Source organism: Scyliorhinus torazame, chromosome 21 (assembly GCF_047496885.1).
Source record: "Scyliorhinus torazame isolate Kashiwa2021f chromosome 21, sScyTor2.1, whole genome shotgun sequence".
NCBI classification, from domain to species: Eukaryota; Metazoa; Chordata; class Chondrichthyes; order Carcharhiniformes; family Scyliorhinidae; genus Scyliorhinus; species Scyliorhinus torazame.
In genome coordinates, this window is record NC_092727.1 from 8,071,907 (window position 1) to 8,093,063 (window position 21,157).

The window sequence follows — 21,157 nt, forward strand, 5'->3', positions numbered from 1 at the left end:
TTGGGTTTTGGGGTTCAGTTTGTTGGGGTTTGGGGTTCAGTTTGTTGAGTTTTGGGTTCAGTTTGTTGGGGGTTCGGGTTTAGTTTGTTGGGGACTTGGGGTTCCGTTTGTTGGGGGTTTAGGTTTAGTTTGTTGGGGATTTGGGGTTCCGTTTGTTAGGGTTTGGGGTTCAATTAGCTGGGGCTTTGGGGTTCAGTTTGTTGAGTTTTGGGGTTCAGTTTGTTTGCGGTTTGCGGTTCAGTTTGTTGGGGTTTGGGGTTCAGTTTGTTGGGGGTGTGGGGTTCAGTTTGTTGTGGTTTTGGGGTTCCGTTTGTTGGGGTTTGGGGGTTCAGTTTGTTGAGGTTTGGGGTCCAGTTAGTTGCGGTTTGGGGTTCAATTTGTTGGGGGTTTGGAGTTCAGTTTGTTGGGGTTTTAGGGTACAGTTTGTTGGGGGTTTGGAGTTCAGTTTGTTGGGGTTTTAGGGTACAGTTTGTTGGGGTTTGGGGTTCAGTTTGTTGGGGGTTTGTGGTTCAGTTTGTTGGGTTTGGAGGTTCAGTTTGTTGGGGGTTTGGGGTTCAGTTTGTTGGGGTTTTCGGGTTCCGTTTGTTGGGGTTTTGGGGTTCCATTTGTTGTGGTTTTGGGGTTCAGTTTGTTGGGGGTTTGGGGTTCAGTTTGTTGGGGTTTTGGCGTTCAGTTTATTTAGGTTTTGGGGTTCAGTTTGTTGGGGTTTTGGGGTTCAGTTTGTTTAGGTATTGGGGTTCAGTTTGTTGGGTTTTGGGTTCAGTTTGTTGGGGGTTTGGGGTTGAGTTTGTTGGGATTTGGGGTTGAGTTTGTTGGCGGTTTGGGGTTGAGTTTGTTGGGGGTTTGGGGTTGAGTTTGTTGGGGGTTTGCGGTTCAGTTTGCTGAGTTTTGGGCTTCAGTTTGTTGGGGATTTGGGGTTCAGTTTGTTGGGGTTTTGGGTTCAGATTGTTGGGGGTTCAGTTTGTTGGGGTTTTGGGGTTCCATTTGTTGTGGTTTTGGGGTTCAGTTTGTTGGGGGGTTGGGGTTCAGTTTGTTGGGGTTTTGGCATTCAGTTTATTTAGGTTTTGGGGTTCAGTTTGTTGGGGTTTTGGGGTTCCGTTTGTTTAGGTATTGGGGTTCAGTTTGTTGGGTTTTGGGTTCAGTTTGTTGGGGGTTTGGGGTTGAGTTTGTTGGGATTTGGGGTTCAGTTTGTTGGGGGTTTGGGGTTGAGTTTGTTGGGGGTTTGGGGTTGAGTTTGTTGGGGGTTTGCGGTTCAGTTTGCTGAGTTTTGGGGTTCAGTTTGTTGGGGGTTTGGGGCTCAGTTTGTTGGGGTTTTGAGGTTCAGTTTGTTGGGGTTTGGGGTTCAGTTTGTTCGGGCTTGGGGTTCAGTTTGTTGGGGGTTTGGGGTTCAGTTTGTTGGGTGTTTGGGGTTCAGTTTGTTGGGGTTTGGGGTTCAGATTGTTGGGGTTTGGGTGTTCCGTTTGTTGGGGGTTTGTGGTTCAGTATGCTGGGGTTTTGGGGTTTAGTTTGTTGGGATTTGGGGTTCAGTTTGTTGGGGGTTTGGGTTCAGTTTGTTGGCGTCTGGGGTTCAGTTTGCTGGCGTTTTGGGGTTCAGTTTGTTGGGGGTTTGGGGTTCAGTTTGTTGGGATTTGGGGTTCAGTTTGTTGGGTTTTGAGGTTCTGTTTGTTTAGGTTCTGTTTGTTGGGGTTTTGGGGTTCAGTTTGTTGGGGTTTCGGGGTTCAGTTTGTTGGGTTTTGGGGTTCAGTTTGTTGGGGGTTTGGGGTTCAGTTTGTTGGGTTTTGGGGTTCAGTTGGTTGGGGTTTTGAGGTTCAGTTTGTTGGGGTTTTTGGGTTCAGTTTGTTGGGGGTTTGGGGTTCAGTTTGTTGGGAGCTTGGGGTTCAGTTTGTTGGGGTTTTTGGGTTCAGTTTGTTGGGGTTTTGGAGTTCAGTTTGTTGGGGTTTCGGGGTTCAGTTTGTTGGGTTTTGGGGTTCAGTTTGTTGGAGGTTTGGGGTTCAGTTTCTTGGGTTTTGGTGTTCAGTTGGTTGGGGTTTTGAGGTTCAGTTTGTTGGGGTTTTGGGGTTCAGTTTGTTGGGGGTTTGGGGTTCAGTTTGTTGGGGTGCTGGGGTTCAGTTTGTTGGGGATTTGGGGTTCAGTTTGTTGGGGTTCAGTTTGTTGGAGGTTTGAGGTTCAGTTTGTTGGGGTTTGGGGTTTAGTTTGTTGGGGCTTGGGGTTCAGTTTGTTGGGGGTTTGGGGTTACGTTTGTTGGGGTTTTGGGGTTCAGTTTGTTGGGGGTTTGGGTTTCTGTTTGTTGGGGATTTAGGGTTCAGTTTGTTGGGGTTTTGGGGTTCAATTTGTCGGGGGTTTGGGGTCCAGTTTGTTGGGGGTATGGGGTTTAGTTTGTTGGGGGTTGGGGTTCAGCTTGTTGGGGTTCAGTTTGTTGGGGTTTTGGGGTTCAGTCTGTTGGGGGTTGGGGGTTCAGTTTGTTGGGGTTCAGTTTGTTGGGGTTTTGGGGTTCAGTCTGTTGGGGGTTTGGGGTTCAGTTTGTTGGGGTTCAGTTTGTTGGGGTGCTGGGGTTCAGTTTGTTGGGGGTTTGGGGTTCAGTTTGTTGGGGTTCAGTTTGTTGGGGGTTTGAGGTTCAGTTTGTTGGGGTTTGGGGTTTAGTTTGTTGGGGCTTGGGGTTCAGTTTGTTGGGGGTTTGGGGTTATGTTTGTTGGGGTTTTGGGGTTCAGTTTGTTGGGGGTTTGGGGTTCTGTTTGTTGGGGTTTTGTGGCTCAGTTTGTTGGGGTTTTGGGTTCAGTTTGTTGGCGTCTGGGGTTCAGTTTGTTGGGGTTTTGGGGTTCAGTTTGTTGGGGTTTTGGTGTTCAGTTTGTTGGGGGTTTGGGTTCAGTTTGTTGGCGTCTGGGGTTCAGTTTGTTGGGGTTTTGGGGTTCAGTTTGTTGGGGTTCGGGGTTCAGTTTGTTGGGAGTTTGGGGTTCAGTTTGTTGGGATTTGGGGTTCAGTTTGTTGGGTTTTGGGGTTCTGTTTTGGGGGTTTTGGGGTTCAGTTTGTTGCGTTTGTGGGGTTCAGTATGTTTAGGTTCAGTTTGTTGGGGTTTTGGGGTTCAGTTTGTTGGGGGTTTGGGGTTCAGTTTGTTGGGTTTTGGGGTTCAGTTCGTTGGGGTTTTGAGGTTCAGTTTGTTGGGGTTTTTGGGTTCAGTTTGTTGGGGGTTTGGGGTTCAGTTTGTTGGGAGCTTGGGGTTCAGTTTGTTGGGGTTTTTGGGTTCAGTTTGTTGGGGTTTTGGAGTTCAGTTTGTTGGGGTTTCGGGGTTCAGTTTGTTGGGTTTTGGGGTTCAGTTTGTTGGAGGTTTGGGGTTCAGTTTCTTGGGTTTTGGCGTTCAGTTGGTTGGGGTTTTGAGGTTCAGTTTGTTGGGGTTTTGGGGTTCAGTTTGTTGGGGGTTTGGGGTTCAGTTTGTTGGGGTGCTGGGGTTCAGTTTGTTGGGGATTTGGGGTTCAGTTTGTTGGGGTTCAGTTTGTTGGGGGTTTGGGTTTCTGTTTGTTGGGGGTTTGGGGTTCAGTTTGTTGGGGTTTTGGGGTTCAATTTGTCGGGGGTTTGGGGTCCAGTTTGTTGGGGGTATGGGGTTTAGTTTGTTGGGGGTTGGGGTTCAGCTTGTTGGGGTTCAGTTTGTTGGGGTTTCGGGGTTCAGTCTGTTGGGGGTTTGGGGTTCAGTTTGTTGGGATTCAGTTTGTTGGGGTGCTGGGGTTCAGTTTGTTGGGGGTTTGGGGTTCAGTTTGTTGGGGTTCAGTTTGTTGGGGGTTTGAGGTTCAGTTTGTTGGGGTTTGGGGTTTAGTTTGTTGGGGCTTGGGGTTCAGTTTGTTGGGGGTTTGGGGTTATGTTTGTTGGGGTTTTGGGGTTCAGTTTGTTCGGGGTTTGGGGTTCTGTTTGTTGGGGTTTTGTGGCTCAGTTTGTTGGGGTTTTGGGGTTCAATTTGTTGGGGGTTTGGGGTCCAGTTTGTTGGGGGTATGGGGTTCAGTTTGTTGGGGGTTGGGGTTCAGCTTGTTGGGGTTCAGTTTGTTGGGGTTTTGGTTTCAGTTTGTTGGGGGTTTAGGGTTCAGTTTTATGGGGGTTTGGGGTTCAGTTTGTTGGGGTGCTGGGGTTCAGTTTGTTGGGGGTTTGGGGTTCAGTTTGTTGGGGTTCAGTCTGTTGGGGGTTTGGGGTTCAGTTTGTTGGGGGCTTGGGTTCAGTTTGTTGGCGTTTGGGGTTCCGTTTGTTGGGGTTTTGGGGTTCCGTTTATTGGGGTTCGGGGTTCAGTTTGTTGGGGGTTTGGGGTTCAGTTTGTTGGGGTTTTGGTGTTCAGTTTGTTGGAATTTGGGGTTCAGTTTGTTGGGTTTTGGGGTTCAGTTTGTTTAGGTTCAGTTTGTTGGGGGTTTGGGGTTCAGTTTGTTGGGGGTTTGGGGTTCAGTGTTTTGAGGGTTTGGGGTTCAGTTTGTTGGGGGTTTGGGGTTCAGTTTGTTGGGGTTTTGGGGTTCAGTTTGTTGGGGGTTTGGGGTTTAGTTTGTTGGGGGTTTGGGGTTCAGTTTGTTGGGGGTTTGATGTTCAGTTTGTTGGGGGTTTGGGGTTCAGTTTGTTGGGGGTTTGGGGTTCAGTTTGTTGGGGGTTTGGTGTTCAGTTTGTTGGGTTTTGTGGTTCAGTTGGTTGAGGTTTGGGGTCCAGTTTGTTGGGGTTTGGGGTTCAATTTGTTGTGCTTTGGTGTACAGTTTGTTGGGGTTTGGTGTTCAGTTTGTTGGGGGTTTGGAGTTCAGTTTGTTGGGGTTTTGGGGATCAGTTTGTTGGAGTTTGGGGTTCAGTTTTTTGGGGGTTTGGGGCTCAGTTTGTTGGGGTTTTGGTGTTCAGTTTGTTGGGGGTTTGGGGTTCAGTTTGTTGGGGTTTGGAGTTCAGTTTGTTGGGGGTTCGGGGTTCAGTTTGTTGGGGTTTTGTGGTTCGGTTTGTTTAGGTTTTGGGGTTCAGTTTGTTGTGTTTTGGGTTCAGTTTGTTGTGGGTTTGGGGTTCCTTTTGTTGGGGGTTTGGTGTTCAGTTTGTTGGGGTTTGGAGTTCAGTTTGTTGGTGTTTTCCGGTTCCGTTTGTTGGGGTTTTGGAGTTCAGTTTGCTGGGGGTTTGGGGTTCAGTTTGTTGGGGTTTTGGGGTTCAGTTTGTTGCGGTTTTGTGGTTCAGTTTGTTTAGGTTTTGGGGTTCAGTTTGTTGGGTTTTGGGTTCAGTTTGTTGGGGGTTTGGGGTTCAGTTTGTTGGGATTTGGGGTTCAGTTTGTTGGGGTTTTTGGGTTCAGTTTGTTGGGTTTTGGGGTTCCGTTTGTTGGATGTTGGGGTTCCGTCTGTTGGGGGTTTGGCGGTTCAGTTTGTTGGAGTTCAGTTTGTTGGGGGTTTGGGGTTCAGTTTGTTGGGGGTTGGGGTTCAGTTTGTTGGGGGTTGGGGTTCAGGTTGTTGGGGGTTTGGGGTTCAGTTTGTTGGGGTTTGGGGTTCCGTTTGTTGAGGTTTGGGGTTCAGTTTGTTGGGATTTGAGGTTCCGTTTGTTGAGGGTTTGGGGGTTCAGTCTGTTGGAGTTCAGTTTGTTGGGGTTTGGGGGTTCAGTTTGTTGGGTGTTTGGGGTTCAGTTTGTTGGGGGTTTGGGGTTCAGTTTGTTGGGGGTTTGTGGTTCAGTTTGTTGGGTTCTGGGTTCAGTTTGTTGGGGTTTGGGGTTCAGTTTGTTGGGGGTATTGAGTTCAGTTTGTTGGGGGTTGGGGTTCAGTTTGTTGGGGGGTTGGGGTTCTGTTTGTTGGGGGTTTGGGGTTCTGTTTGTTGGGGGGTTGGGGTTCAGTTTTTTGGGGGTTTGTGGTTCAGTTTGTTGGGTTCTGGGTTCAGTTTGTTGGGGTTTGGGGTTCAGTTTGTTGGGGGTTTGGTGTTCAGTTTGTTGGGGGTTTGGGGTTCAGTTTGTTGGGGGTTTGGGGTTCAGTTTGTTGGGGGTTTGGGGTTCAGTTTGTTGGGGGTTGGGGTTCAGTTTGTTGGGGGGTTGGGGTTCTGTTTGTTGGGGGTTTGGGGTTCAGTTTGTTGGGGGTTTGGGGTTCTGTTTGTTGGGGGTTTGGGGTTCAGTTTGTTGGGGGTTTGTGGTTCAGTTTGTTGGGTTCTGGGTTCAGTTTGTTGGGGGTTTGGGGGTTCAGTTTGTTGGGGGTTTGGGGTTCAGTTTGTTGGGTGTTGGGGTTCAGTTTGTTGGGGGTTGGGGTTCAGTTTGTTGGGGTTTGTGGTTCTGTCTGTTGGGGTTTTGGAGTTCAGTTTGTTGGGGATTTGGGGTTCAGTTTGTTGGGGGTTTGGGGTTCAGTTTGTTAGGGTTTGGGGTTCAGTGTGTTGGGGTTTGAGGTTCAGTCTGTTGGGGTTTTGGTTTCAGTTTGTTGGGGATTTTGGGTTCAGTTTGTTGGGGGTTTGGGGTTTAGTTTGTTGGAGGTTTGGGGTTCAGTTTGTTGGGGGTTTGGGGTTCAGTTTGTTGAGGTTTTGGGGTTCAGTTTGTTTAGGTTTTGGGGTTCAGTTTGTTGGGGGTTTGGAGTTCAGATTGTTGGGTTTTGGGGTTCCGTTTGTTGGGTGTTGGGGTTCCGTTTGTTGGGGTTTTGGGGGTTCAGTTTGTAGGAGTTCAGTTTGATGGAGGTTTGGGGTTCAGTTTGTTGGGGTTTGTGGTTCAGTTTGTTGGGGGTTTGTGGTTCAGTTTGTTGGGGATTTGGGGTTCAGTTTCTTGCGGGTTTGGGGTTCAGTTTGTTGGGGGTTTGGGGTTCAGTTTGTTGGGGTTTTGGAGTTCAGTTTGTTGGGGTTTGGGGTTCAGTTTGTTGGGGGTTTGGGGTTCAGTTTGTTGGGGTTTGGTTTGTTGGGGTTTTGGTGTTCAGTTTGTTGGAGTTTTGGGGTTCAGTTTGTTGGAGTTTTGGGGTTCAGTTTGTTGGGGTTTGGGGTTCAGTTTGTTGGGGGGTTGGAGTTCAGTTTGTTGGGCGATTGGGGTTCAGTTTGTTGGGGGTTTCGAGTTCAGATTGTTGGGTTTTGGGGTTCCGTTTGCTGGGGTTTGGGGTTCAGTTTGTTGGGGTTTTGGGGGTTAGTTTGTTGGGATTTGGGGTTCAGTTTGTTGGGGGTTTGGGGTTCAGTTTGTTGGGGGTTTGGGGTTCAATTTGTTGGGGTTTGGGGGTTCCGTTTGTTGGGGGTTTGTGGTTCAGTTTGTTGGGGTTTTGGGGATTAGTTTGTTGGGGGTTTGAGGTTCAGTTTGTTGGGGTTTGGGGGTTCCGTTTGTTGGGGGTTTGTGGTTCAGTTTGTTGGGGTTTTGGGGATTAGTTTGTTGGGGGTTTGGGGTTCAGTTTGTTGGGGGTTTGGGGTTCAGTTTGTTGGGGGTTTGGGGTTCAGCTTGTTGGGTTTTGGGGTTCAGTTTGTTGGGTTTTTGGGTTTAGTGTTTTGGGTTTTTGGGGTTCAGATGGTTGGGTTTTGGAGTTTCGTGTTTTGGGGTTTTCAGGTTCAGTTTGTTGGGGTTTTGGAGTTCAGTTTGTTGGGTTTTGGGGTTTAGTGTTTTGGGGGTTTGAGGTTCAGTTTGTTGGGGTTTGGTGTTCAGTTTATTGGGATTTGAGGTTCAGTATGTTGGGGTTTTGGGGTTCAATTTATTGGGATTTGAGGTTCCGTTTGTTGGGTGTTGGGGTTCCGTTTGTTGGGGGTTTGGGGTTTCAGTTTGTTGCCGTTCAGTTTATTGGGGGTTTTGGGTTCAGTTTGTTGGGTTTTTGGGGTTCAGTTTGTTGGGTTTTTGGGGTTCAGTTTGTTGGGGTTTGGGGTTCAGTTTGTTGGGTGTTTGGGGTTCAGTTTGTTGGGTTTTTGGGGCTCAGTTTGTTGGGGTTTTGGGGTTTAGTTTGTTGGGGGTTTGGGTTCAGTTTGTTGGCGTCTTGGGTTCAGTTTGTTGGGGGTTTGTGGTTCAGTTTGTTGGGGGTTTGGGGTTCAGTTTGTTGGGATTTGGGGTTCAGTTTGTTGGGTTTTGGGGTTCTGTTTTGGGGGGTTTGGGGGTTCAGTTTGTTGGTGGTTTTGGGGTTCAGTTTGTTGGGATTTGGGGTTCAGTTTGTTGGGGTTTGGGGTTCATATTCTCGGGTTTTGGGGTTCCGTTTGTTGGGGTTTGGTGTTCAGTTTGTTGGGATTTGGGGTTCCATTTGTTGGGTGTTGGGGTTCCGTTTGTTGGGGGTTTTGGGGTTCAGTTTGTTGGAGTTCAGTTTGTTGGGGTTTGGGGTTCAGTTTGTTGGGGGTTTGGGGTTCAGTTTGTTGGGGGTTTGGGGTTCAGTTTGTTGGGGTTTGAGGTTCAGTTTGTTGGGATTTGGGGTTCAGTTTGTTGGGGGTTTGGGGTTCAGTTTGTTGGGGTTTGAGGTTCAGTTTGTTGGGGGTTTGGGGTTCAGTTTGTTGGGGTTTGGGGGTTCCGTTTGTTGGAGGTTTGTGGTTCAGTTTGTTGGGGTTTTGGGGTTCAGTTTGTTGGTGGATTTGGGGTTCAGTTTGTTGGGTGTTGGGGCTCCGTTTCTTGGGTGTTGGGGTTCAGTTTGTAGGGAGTTTGGGGTTCAGCTTGTTGGGGGTTTGGGGTTCAGTTTGTGGGGGGGAGTTGGGGTTCAATTTGTTGAGGTTTTGGGGTTCAGTTTGTTGGGGGTTTGGGGTTCCGATTGTTGGGGGTTTGGGGTTCAGTTTGTTGGGGTTCAGTTTGTTGGGGGTTGGGGTTCAGTTTGTTGGGTTTTGGGGTTCAGTTTGTTGGGGGTTTGCGTTCAGTTTGTTAGGGGTTGGGGTTCAGTTTGTTGGGGTTTCGGGGTTCAGTTTGTTGGGGTTCGGGGTCCAATTTGTTGGGGGTATAGGGTTCAGTTTGTTGGGGGTTTGGGGTTCAGTTTGTTGGGGTTTGGAGGTTCAATTTGTTGGGGCTTTGGGGTTTAGTTTGTTGGGGTTCAGGATTCAATTTGTAGTGGTTTAGGGTTCAGTTTTTGGTTTGGGTGTTCAGTTTAGGGTTTTGGTGTTTTGTTTGTGGATTTAGGGTTCAGTTTGGGGTTTGGGGGTTCAGTGTATTGGGTGTGAGATTAAGTTTGATGGGAATTTGAGGATCAGTTTTAGAGATCAAAGGATCAGAGATCCCAAAGATTGTGGGGTTGGGGCGGGTGTGATGTGAAGGATAAGAGTTCTAAAATCAAGGCGTTGCCAGACTGGGAACCAATGCAGGTCGACGAGCACAGAGGTGATGGGTGAACCTGACATTCTGCAGACAGACCCGGATGATATCCGGAATTTATCTGTCCTGTCAGGCTCAGTCCCACACAGTTTGGTACATTCGCCCCTGAGAAATACCCGTTCTGTTCTGGATTTGACACTAATTCAGTAATGAGAATGTTGAAAGATCTCACCATCGCCAGTGAGTGTCTCCACAAGATGCCTCCCGGGATAGCGAGGGTTAGGTTTATGAGCGGTGCTGGTACATAAAACCATAAGACCATAAGACATAGGAGCAGAATTAGGCCACTTGGCCCATCGAGTCTGCTCCGCCATTCAATCATGGCGGATATTTTCTCATCCCCATTCTCCTGCCTTCTCCCCATAACCCCTGATGCCCTTATTAATCAAGAACCTACCTATCTCTGTCTTAAAGTCAGTGAATTGGCCTCACAGCCTTCTGCGGCAAAGAGTTCCACAGATTCACCACCCTCTGGCTGAAGAAATTCCGCCTCATCTCTGTTTTAAAGGATCGTCCCTTTAACCTGAGATGGTGACCTCTGGTTCTAGTTTTTCCTACAAATGGAAACATCCTCTCCACGTCCACTATATCCAGGCCTCGCAGTATCCTGTAAGTTTCAATAAGGTCCCCCCTCATCCTTCTAAACTCTTAACGAGTACAGACACAGAGTCCTCAACGTTCCTCATACAACAAGTTCTTCATTCCAGGGATCATTCTTGTGAACCTCCTCTGGACCTTTTCCAAGGCCAGCACATCCTTCCTTAGATATGAGGTCCAAAACTGCTCACAACACTCCAAATGGGGTCTGACCAGAGATTTATATAGCCTCAGAAGTACATCCCTGATCTTGTATTCTAGCCCTCTTGACATGAATGCTGACATTTTATTTGCCTTCTTAACTGCCGACTGAACCTGCAGATTAACCTTAAGAAAATCGTGAACAAGGACTCCCAAGTCCCTTTGTGCTTCTGCTTTCCGAAGCATTTCCCCATTTAGAAAATAGTCTATGCCTAGATTCCTCCTTCCAAAGTGCATAACCTCACACTTTTCCACATTGTATTTCATTTGCCACTTCATTGCCCACTCTCCTAGCCTGTCCAAGTCCTTCTGCACCCCCCTTGCTTCCTCAATACTACCTGTCCCTCTACAAATCATTGTATCATCTGCAAACTTAGCAACAGTGCCTTCAGTACCTTCTTCCAATGTATATTGTAAAATGTTGTGGTCCCAGCACTGACCCCTGAGGCACACCACTAGTCACCAGCTGCCATCCTGAAAAAGACCCCTTCATCCCCACTCTCTGCCTTCTGCCAGTCAGCCAATCCTCTATCCGTGCCAGGATCTTATCCTGAATACCATGAGCTCTTAACTTATTTAACAGTATCCTATGCGGTACCTTGTCAAAGGCCTTCTGGAAATCTAAATAAATCATGTCCACTGGTTCTCCTTTGTCTAACTTGCTTGTTACATCCTCAAAGAACTCTAACAGATTTGTCAGACATGACCTCCCTTTGACAAAGCCGTGCTGACTCAGTCCTATTTTACCATGCACTTCCGAGTACTCTGCAATCTCATCTTTAATAACAGACTCTAAAATCTTACCAATGACCGAAGTCAGGCTAACCGGCCTATAATTTCCCGTCTTCTGCCTCCCTCCCTTCATAAACAGTGGTGTTACATTAGCCACCTTGCAGTCCTCTGGGACCCTTCCTGCCTCCAGTGACTCCTGAAAGATCATCACCAATGCCTCCACAATTTCCTCAGCTATCTCTTTTAGAACCCTGGAGTGTAGTCCATCCGGTCCAGGTGACTTATCCACCTTCAGATCTTTCAGTTTCCCCAGAACCTTCTCCTTCGTAATGGTCACTGCACTCACCTCTGCCCCCTGGTTCACCAGGAGCTCTGGCATCCCACTGGTGTCTTCCACTGTGAAGACTGATGCAAAGTAACTATTCAGTTCGTCTGCCATTTCTTTGTTTCCTATTATTACTTCTCCAGCCACATTTTCTAGTGGTCCAATGTCTATTTTTGCCTCTCTTACCTTTTATATATTGAAAAAAATCTCTTCCTATCTTCCTTTATATTACTAGCTAGCTTGCACTCGTACTTCATCTTCTCCCCCCTTATTGCTTTTTTAGTTGTCCTCTGCTCGTTTTTAAAGGCTTCCCAATCCTTTGGTTTCCCACTAAAGCTCGCCACTTTGTATGCTTTTTCTTTACCTTTTATGCTGTCCTTGTCATCCCGCGTCAGCCATGGATGCCTTGTCCTCCCCTTAGCATGTTTCCTCCTCCTTGGGATGAATTTCTGTTGTGCCTCCCTAATAACCCCCAAAAACACCTGCCATTGCTGTTCCACTGTCTTCCCTGCTAGGCTCCTTCTCCAATATGACACCATTTGCAGCTTTCAGTCCTCCCTTTGACAATGCATCACTTGTTTCAATAAAAATGTGAAAATAATGGGCCTTCATGAGAAAATGACAAAACTATGTAACGTTTCATAAACTAAAGCCAACTTTGCTTCCTCGATAGGCAGAGGCTGGGTATCATTTTATTTCCAATAACATCCTTTCACTTGCAAGTACATATTAGCATTTAGAATTCTTCAGTCAGAATCTGAAAGATCTTGACAAAGACAACGTTCCAATGTATTGAATTCCAATTCCAATTCTCTTCTCAAACTTGGTGGCGTACTGAAGCAGACCTTTATCTGTTTCCATAGCTAGTTATTCCTGGAACAGGTTGCTAATCTGTCGCCAGGGGGCTTATAGCTTGAGGGGCGCCACTCCTCATCAAGCATGGCTGACCAGGAGTCTCTCCCACTCTTGCCGCCAGCATTGGCGTGTTGGGAAGGATTTGCAGGTTGACACTCAACCTATTTGGCCGTATTATGAACGCAACTTCCTTCGCCATCAAGTCCTGGGCTGGGACTCAAACCTAAGTCTTCTGACTCAGAGGCAGGGATGCTGCCCGCTACACCACAAGACCACCTAATGTACTGAATGCAAACTTACCAATATCTTGTCATCCGCTTTGGGCAGCCCGGTAGCATTGTGGATAGCACAATTGCTTCACAGCTCCAGGGTCCCAGGTTTGATTCCCGGCTTGGGTCACTGCCTGTGCGGAGTGCGTGGGCTTCCTCCGGGTGCTCCGGTTTCCTCTCACAGTCCAAAGGCGTGCAGGGTAGGTGGATTGGCCATGCTAAATTGCCCTTAGTGTCCAAAATTGCCCTTAGTGTTGGGTGGGGTTACTGGGTTATGGGGATAGGGTGGAGGTGTTGACCTTGGGTAGGGTGCTCTTTCCAAGAGCCGGTGCAGACTCGATGGGCCGAATGGCCGAATGGCCTCCTTCTGCACTGTCAATTCTATGATTCTATGATGTGTGGACATGATGCAATCAATCGGAATGACCGTGATTCACTCAATCACAAATTATTCACTCTGTAAAAGTGCTTCTTCACCTCCACTTGCTAACGTGCCTCCCCTCAAACCCCCAGCAGTGACTGACGGAGATTAGTGTCAGCTGTGCTTCAATATTATCCCCTCATTGCTGGGATGTGAGCATCACGAGGAAAACCAACAATTTACTGCCGTCGATAAGCTGGTCATAAGCCAGCTTCTTGATGACTCAGTATCCCCCTCGGCTATCTCGGAGTGTGGCAAAGAGTCAATCACTTTGCTGTGGATCTGGAGTCACGTGTAGGCCAGACAGGTGAAGGACGGCACATTTCCTTCGCTAAAGGACATCAGTGAATCAGATGAGTAAAGTCTGGTTGTTTTATGGCCACACTGACGCTCACTTTTTTTTCTCCAGCTGGCATGATAGGGTTTGAACTCCTGTCATCGGATTGTTAATCCAGGCCTCCAGCTTTCTAGTCCAGTAACATAACCGCTATGTTACCATTCTGTTTTGGGTAGCACACTCCCTCTGTGAGTCAGAAGGCTGTGGACGGGCGCAAGTCTCACTCCAAAGGCATGAGCATAAAATCCAGGCCTATCTCCCCCCCACCCCAAATACTAGTACTGAAGGAGTGCTGCAATGTTGGGGGTGTCATCTTTCAGAGGCACCCCCAACCGAGGCTCTCAGTGTAATGTCCTTGTCGGATGGCCTGGTTTATATTACAAGAACACTTGCAGCTAAAGATATAAATGATTTATTAACATTAACTGTGGGTCAAATATATACAAAACAACAGATGAATAACAGTATGAACATGCACACGCAACCTCTCTCCCAGCTTCCTCGTCAGCCTGAGGTCACCTGACTCTAACATTCACTGAGATACGAATGAGTTTCCTAGTGGTCAGTCGGTTAATTACAACACAACCATGACGTCACTACACTCAAGTTGACGTGAAAATTCATGACATGAGTCAGTCTCTGTGGTAAGACTTTGTTCAATAACCACAGTGTTGGGTCTGTCGGGACTAGAATTGATCAGCACTTGTAGATTGTTTTTCAATAGAGTCCTACTGGTAAATTAGGAATTTTCAAAACTCTCATCCTTATTTTCAAATTCCTCCATGGCCCCGCCCCCTCCCTGTCTCTGTAACCTCCTCCGGCCCTACAACACTCTGAAGGTATCTGCACTCCACCAGTTCTGACATCTCGAGCTTACCCCATTTTAATCACTCCAAAATTGGAGGCCATGCCTTCAGCTGCCTGGTCCCAAATCTCTGAGCTCCCTCCCTAAACTCTGGCCCTCTCCACTTCTCTCTCCTCCTTCACAATGCTCCTTAAAATCGACAACTTTGATCATGCGACCTGATGTTAACTTTGGCCTGATAATCCCTCTGTGAAGGCCTTTGGGATTTTTATCACTGTGTTGAAGGTGTTACATAAACGCGAGTTGTCGTTGCCCCTGTCTCCGTGCACCATGACTGTGCCCTTTCTTGCACTGCGTCGCCATCAGGTATCCCCCTTCTTGCCCCCGCGGCATTAACTCTTGCTGAGGAACAGCCCCAGGGGTGTGGGAGCTGCTGCCAGTATCTCAATGAAGTCATCGTCTCTCATTTCCACTGCAGACAGTTTGGGATGAATCACAGGAGAGGCTGATTCCTATCCTCACACCCACAATCCAGCAGAGGGTTATTAGACAGGATCCTGAGGCAGGCTCTCTCGATGATTTACCACCTCCATCCCCTCTCACACTCCCTGGCCCAGGGCCATGAGGAAGCTTAGTAGCATCACCAACTCCACGCCCCCCTCCCCCATCCTCCCCTCCCCTCCCTACCTTCTAACGCTGACTCAAAAAACGATCATGCATCATTGTGTTATCAGAGCTTGGAACCTGGGTAGAAATAGTAGAAATAGAAATAGGTCTTGAGGATGGATGTAAGCACCAGTATTTTGTATCATGGGCGCTCAACTAATATGGCTACAATGTCTCAAAACCAGCAACTTTGGGACCGGGGCCATGTGGAGTGGTTCAGGCCCTGGACAGTTTGGACCAAGCTCCAAGGATCACTTGGAGCACTACTTGTGACAATAAGCGATTAACATTTCATTTCATTTCATTTTTAGATGATGCCATAAATCTATTGTAATTGAATACAATTTTTAAAAAAGTGACTAGCCTGGCCGAATTGCCCAGGCTAGTCACTTTTTAAAAAATTGTATTCAATTACAATAGATTTATGGCATAATCTAAAAATGAAATGAAATGAAATGGAAATCGCTTATTGTCACAAGTAGGCTTCAAATGAAGTTACCGTGAAAAGCCCCTAGTCGCCACATTCTGCCGCCTGTTTGGGAAGGCTGGTACGGGAAAAGGGGCCGGATTTGAGACATTGTATTGAAATTCTCTGTCCAAGGTGGGATTTATTCTCGGGCCTTTACTGTGACTGAGTCCATACGGGAAGGATAATTAGAAATTAGTTCCCCCAGGACTGGTTTACATTAAACCTGTTCATATGTCGGTTGTGTAAAATTAATTTATTGTACAACTGAGGATTTGAAATGATTTTACAGCGATCCTTCCTTGTCTTCTGTTGAAAAATCTCAGGAGGACTCATAGAATTTACAGTGCAGAAGGAGGCCATTCAGCCCATCGAGCCTGCACCAGCCCTTGGAAAAAGCACTAAGCCCACATTTCCACCCCATCCCCGTAACCCAGTAGCCCCAACCAACCTTTTTTGAACACTTAAGGGGCAATTTAGCTTGGCCAATCCACCTAACCTGCACATCTTTGGACTGTGGGAGGAAACCGGAGCTCCCGGAGAAAACCCACACAGACGCGGGGAGAACGTGCAGACTCTGCACAGACAGTGACCCAAGCCGGGAATCGAACCTGGGACCCTGGAGCGTGAAGCGACAGTGCCAACCACTGTGCTACTGTGCCCCCCGCCGCCCCCCCCCCCCCCCCCCCAATACCCTCAGTGCCTCGTGCCAGCCAGTCATTTTGGATCTCAGTCAGAAAACAGTGAAAATGATGTTTCAGCCATTGTGTGCAGCGCTCGAAGGCTACCTTCAGTGTGAATCCCATTGCTGCGATGAATTCGGCCTGACCTGAGTTCTGCCATTCCAATTGACTGCCAGGAAATAGGAGCAAGCAGTTGCCCTCTCTGCCCGTTTGAGGAAGTAATCACAAGTTGAACTCTGATAATCGGGGAAGTTTAGGAGCCTGTGCTCAGTATAAAGCATTGTTCTACATACATTGTTCTACATTGCTTTACATATATGTTGTGAGAAAACGTGCCTATTACAGCGGACAATAAAACTATATCTGCAACCAACCAGAGTCTTATGAACAAGAGATTTGGCTTTGGTAAAGACAGCTGTAAGTGTCCTGCTAAAACTACACAAGGCACTAGTTAGACCACAGCTGGAATATTGTGAACGGTTTGGGTCCACTTATCTAAGGAAAGATAGACTGGCATTGGAGGCAGTCCAGAGAAGATTCACTGGGTTGATCCCGGGTATGGGAGGATTTTCTTATGAGGAGAGGTTGAGTAGATTGGGTCTGTCCTCATTGGAGTCAGAAGAATGAGAGGTGACCTTATTGAGACATATCGGATTCTCAGGGGGCTTGACAGGGTCAATGCTGAGAGGTTGTTTCCTCTTGTGGGAGAGTCTAGGACCATAGGGCAGAATCTCAGAGTAAGGGGTCGCCCATTCAGAGATGAGGAGGAATTATTCTCAGAGGGTAGTGAATCTGTGGAATTCTTTACCGCAGAGAGCTGTAGAGGCCGGGTTGTTAAGTATGTTCAAGGTTCAGACAGATTTTTAATCAGTGAGGGAATCGAGGGTTATGGGGATAAGGCGGGAAAGTGGAGTTGAGGATTATATCAGATCAGCCATGAGCAGACTCAGAGGACTGAATGGTCAATTCTGCTCCTATTTCTTATGGTTTTATAGCAGTGAGATAGACACCCTGTATTCCTCTTCTTCAAAGTAGTGCTATGAGATACTTTCCATCTGCATCAGAGGGTAAAACGGGCCTTGGTTTAACATTTGATCTGAAAGATGACACCTCTGACAGTGCTGCATTCATTCAGTCCTGCACTGGATTGTCAACTTCGAGTTTTGTGTTCAAGTCATGGAGAATGTCCTGATTCTCAGGCAGCAGCGGACGACAGCTGACTGGTTTGTGATCCTGGACTTTGCAAATTGAGAGATGGAATGCAAAGCAAGGGGATTGTGTTGAACACCACAATGATTTGCATTGAGATAGTGCCTTAAACGTGACAAAATGTCACAAAGCGTGTTAAAAGAAGATTATAAGAAGAAAATATAAGGACAAGTGGCTAAAAGCTCAGTCAAAGAGATATGTAAGGAGCATCGTAAAAGAGGAGAGAGATGGAATGGTTTAGAAAGGGAATTATAGAGCCTTAGGGATTGGCGGCTCGAAGGCAGAACCCGCCAATGATGAGTGATCAAAATTGGGGATATGCTGGAGGCCAGGATTGGAGGAGTGCAGATATCTTGGACAGTTGTAGGGCTGGAGGAGATTACAGAGATAGGAAGGGATGAGATCATGGAGCGATTTGAACATAAGATTGAGAATTTAAAATAAGGACCTTTACATATCACTGGTTTGCCGTTATTGTGTTATTATAATATTTATTGGGGTGGGTGGCACAGTGGTTAGCACTGCTGCCTCACGGCGCTGAGGATCCGGGTTCGGACCCCGGCCCTGGGTCACTGTCCATGTGGAGTTTGCACATTCTCCCCGTGTCTGCGTGGGTTTCACCCCCACAACCCAAAGATGTGCAGATTAGGTGGATTGGCTACGCTAAATTGCCCCTTAATTGGAAAGGTGCTCTTGGGTGCTCTAAATTTACTTTAAGTAAAATATTATTTATTGGGCTTATTTACTGTACAAGATACAAGGCACCAATCGCTCATAAGGGATTGGGTAAATATGTTGTTGGTTAATTTATTAAGACTAACAAAATGACAAATAGTTGTACACAGGTATGAGGCTTGAAGGTGCCCGAGCTGTGTGCGTATGTGCTCTGCTCAAAACAAAAGTGAAATTAAGACTGGACCACTTGACACATTTCCTTTCTATTGATGTCATACTGATATCCTTTCGAGGAATACGACACCAGGTCTCAGCTGTCCAGTTCCATGCTGGATGTCAAAGTCTCCTCTGTATAGAAGACTTAACAGAATGGTTCCAGGGACGAGGAGAGAATTGTTTCAATTATGCGGAGCGACTCAAGAAACTGAGATTGTTCTCCTTACGGCAGTGAAGGTTAAGAGGAGATTGAATAGTGTTGAAAGTTATGAAGGGTTTTGAAAGGGTAAATGCAGACAAATTGTTTCCACTGGCAGGAGATCCAAGTGGGCTGTGATTTTCAGATCTTGGGCTAATAATCAGAGGGGAGGGGAGGAGAATTTTGTTTTTAGTACTGTGATTTATTACTGTCCAGACTGCATTCGTTGCCGACATGGAAGCAGATTCTATTGTAACTTTCAGAAGAGAAGTGGATAAATATTAGAAAAGAAAATTAATTGCAGGGTTTTGACGTGTGGAGTTTGCACATCCTCCCCGTGTCTGCGTGGATCTCAACCCCACGACCCAAAAAATGTGCAGCGTAGGTGGACTGGCCCAGCTAAATTGCTCCTTAATTGGATAAAAATATTGGATGCTCTAAATTTATTTTTTAAATTGCGGGGTTTCGGGGGGAAGGTGGGGGAGTGGGATAAATGGGATAACCCTTTCAATGAGCAGTCAAAGGCTTTGATGGGCTGAATGGTCCCCTTCTGTATCATTCCGTCTGGATTTCACGTGAGAAGAATGATCGTTTATGGACAAGGTGTGTTGTGTGGTGGCCAGTGGCCAGCAAGGGGTTAATACTTTCAGGAACGAAACGGTGACAGCGGAAGGTTGAAGGTGACCAGGGGGGAGTAAAAGCCTGTGATTATTATCCCGGTGTTAGAAGTTGACAAGAGCCATCCACAATTAAATTTGATTTATCTAAAGCCAACCCCTGTGGATTTGGCCAAACAAGGTGCTGCACCAGCTTTTCATATTTTAAAAAAACCAGACACAGAGTGCGTGTTTTCAATCTGGCTGGGAAAGATTGCTCATGCAAACACTTCTATGGAAACAGCTTGCTTCCTGCTTCTGTTGCGTGCATGTGTCCATGCAGCTGGTGCCTCAGCTTGCTTCTTCAGTGGGTGGGGGGCGGGGGGGTGGACGACGAAGGGTGCAGGGGGCAGAGGGGTGACAGGGGGCGGGGAGTGCTGGGTACGGTGGTTTAGAGAGAATTGTTTGCTGGTGATATCATCCCTGGGGGAGCTGCCTCCTGCTGTTTAAGCAAGAGATGGGCCGGCGTCTCGCTCGCTCTGCACCCTCCCACGACCACTCTGGCCCTGCTGACTCTGGTTGGTGAGGAGCTGCAGTTCTCGGGCGAGGCGGTGAATCAGATTGATGGAATTAAATAGCGACGGGACTGCCGAAGCAAAGAACCATCTCCCTTCGCACAGAGCAGGAATGAAGTAAGTGAAAGGGCTGCTGCTGTTTTCTTGAAGCAGATTATTACTCTACGGTAATTTGAACTGATTTAATAAGCTGCCCAGGGAGCATGTTTTGATCCTCAACTTGAGAGACCCTTTTGTTCGGGAGACAGGAATTGATAAGGTGGATAATGTTTCGCTTGGTACCATGTTCAGGTTAATGTTGGGTGCACTCAGAGCTTATTCCCTGGACTTGGAAGGATGTATAAGAGGGTTTTGTAAAGAAAGTGAGAAGGTTTTTGAGCTGTGTTATTTACACATGTGCTTGTTGGCCACACCTATTCTCTGTTGTACAGACTCTGCCTGCTGTCCTGTGTAATCTGAATTGCACAGGGTTTAATCCGTGCTCTTTTAATCTTGGCCAAATCTATTGGGCTTCATCAGCCCAACAATAAACTGGAGTTAAAGCAGCAGAAAATGAGTAATTGTGATTTTAATTCTAGATCTTCCCGTTCAAAAGCTGAACTGGCGAAATTTAAAGGGGCAATGGTTTTGAAAAGAAAGATTTGCGTTTCTGCAGTGCCTTTCCTGAATTAGGAAAGTGACTACACTTCAGGAGGCTTCACTGACGGTAAAGCACTCAGTGCTGCCTGGGGGGTCATGAAAAGGACAATTAAATGTACATCTTTCTTTTTTTTCAAACTCTGTCGTTTACAGCCACTGATGAAGTTTTCGAGTGTGGCCACTGCGCTAATTTAGGAATGGTAGCTGCGAATTTACACACAGGAAGCTCTCACATGTGTCATGTTCACAGAATAATAGAATCATTGCTGTGCAGAAGTGAATGAAATGAAATGAAAACTGCTTATTGTCACAAGTAGGCTTCAAATGAAGTTACTGTGAAAAGCCCCTAGTCGCCACATTCCGGCGCCTGTTCGGGGAGGCTGGTACGGGAATCGAACCGTGCTGCTGGCCTGCCTTGGTCTGCTTTAAAAGCCAGGGATTTAGCCAAGTGTGCTAAACCAGCCCATTGAGTCTGCACCCCTGCACCTCAGAGACCCCGAGTGATCGCCGGTTAGCACTGGTCTCCACAAACATGGACCAGGCGCACTGGCACTGGGGGGGGGGGGGGGGGGGGGGGGGCTTCCCAGGAGGGGGCTTCCCAAGCGATCCTCCTGGGTAGTGGGGCTCTGGGCAGGGTGGTATCCTGATTCACTGCCAGGCTGGCAGAGGCAATGCCAAGTTGGCAGTGTCAAGGTTTCCGGGTGGCATTTTGCTTGCGTCGGGGATCGGACCCGGGATGGGGGGGGGGGGGGCTACCCTTCCCTTACGAGATGGAGTGCGGGGGGGGCTCGGTGACCTCCTTTATAGGTGAGTTGGGGCATTGGGGGGCTGGAAGCCACGTTCGGGGGTCTAGAAATCGGGGTGCTATTTAGCAGAGCTCGTTAGTGCAGGAAATGGGACTGACTGAAATGAAGCAGAATCTCATTTGATAGCTGGGTCGTTCTCGGTACTGCCTGCCTGGAAAGACCCTGCTAAAGGTGCTCGTCACGGGACTATGTTTCATTTCTGTTAAATCGTGGCCCTGGGACTTTCTCCGGTTTTCAGTCAGAACCTGACACTTTGTCACATTTTAGGAAAATTACGCTGTTTGATTTTTATTTTCAGTTTAATGGCTTACCCCCAAAAATGTGAGTGTTGAAAATGTTAGAGCATCCAAAATATGTACCGGCCAAGATAAAGGCATTCCTGAATACTTCACTTGATAAAGAACAGTTGTTAATCTTGGAAATGAATGTAAATCAGATAGCAAAGGAACTTCACTGAAAAGGTGTGAATAGTCTGGAATCTATCATTGAGCAGTTGTAAACTGGATTGGGTAAGGAGGTACTGGAGGGATGGGGTTGATGTAGCATCTTCTTCATCCAGCTGTGGAATATTGCTCCATCCTCCACTGCCATGGTCCTTCAGGCTTCAAATCTCCACCAGGCTTCGCTTTCTCCAGGCCCAACTATCCTGGGCCTCAGCTGGGTTGCCCCCTGAAATTCTGCTCCCTACATTCTAACTCG

General features: G+C 47.5%; 1 protein-coding gene across 27 annotated transcripts in view; it reads left to right on the forward strand.

Annotated features, from left to right (window-relative positions):
- Positions 1 to 21,157, forward strand: part of phldb1b (pleckstrin homology-like domain, family B, member 1b) — a 405,781-nt gene that overhangs the window by 230,895 nt on the left and 153,729 nt on the right. Inside the window, exon 1 of one of the 27 annotated variants that reach the window (XM_072486425.1) lies at positions 18,966 to 19,130. The exons of the other annotated variants lie outside the window; for them this stretch is intronic. The gene's annotated coding sequence lies outside the window, so the exon portion shown is untranslated. Of the gene's footprint in view, positions 1 to 18,965; positions 19,131 to 21,157 lie in introns of those variants that run through there. 27 annotated transcript variants of the gene reach the window in all.